The sequence below is a fragment of the Seriola lalandi genome, unplaced genomic scaffold (genome assembly GCF_002814215.2).
Source record: "Seriola lalandi dorsalis isolate HSWRI2012SDOR001 ecotype SW California unplaced genomic scaffold, Sedor1 jcf7180001991554, whole genome shotgun sequence".
Classification (NCBI taxonomy): Eukaryota; Metazoa; Chordata; class Actinopteri; order Carangiformes; family Carangidae; genus Seriola; species Seriola lalandi.
In genome coordinates this window covers 1-562 of record NW_019462220.1, presented here as the reverse complement: position 1 = coordinate 562, position 562 = coordinate 1, and the positions used below count along the sequence as shown (strand labels likewise).

The 562-nt window shown below is 49.8% G+C and overlaps 1 non-coding gene across 1 annotated transcript; it reads left to right on the top strand.

The window, feature by feature from the left end:
• Window positions 1–144: 144 nt before the first annotated feature.
• trnav-aac (transfer RNA valine (anticodon AAC)) lies at window positions 145–217 on the top strand. The gene has a single exon. It is a non-coding gene; the product is annotated as a tRNA-Val (tRNA).
• The last annotated feature ends 345 nt before the right edge of the window (window positions 218–562 follow it).

Sequence of the window (562 nt, the reverse complement as noted above, 5' to 3'; positions counted from 1 at the left end):
AGAGTTACAGCAGATATGACCAGCTTGGGCGGAAGTCCACATTCCAATTATTCGGATTTGGCTTCTCTGGTGAAAATGCTTATGGGGCTCAGTGCACACTGGTGCATTTCCCCGCCTCAAGGACATACAGAGCATCCCGCAGCAGTTTCCGTAGTGTAGTGGTTATCACGTTCGCCTAACACGCGAAAGGTCCCCAGTTCGAAACTGGGCGGAAACAACTCTGTGCAGTCCCAGCTTCCTCACACAAAGTCAAGATAGACAGTGACTTTGACCTTCAGCCGGTGTGTCTCCATTTGATAGGTTGGGTAAAGGCAACACACACTCTGTTTGTGTAAATGTTGGCGACAGTGAGTGTTGTTTTGCGCGTGGTGGCTGCCCTCTTAGGAAAAATTAGGGATGTTAAGTTATCACTGCTCAGACTGTCATGCCTCGAGCTCAAGCCAAGCTCATTCCAGGGGCCCTCAAAGGAGACTCCAGCCAAAATAGGAACCCCCAATTCAGCAGCAACATTACGGATTCCCCACTGGTTGAGGAACAGAACGCCACCTCTTTACTGTTGCAA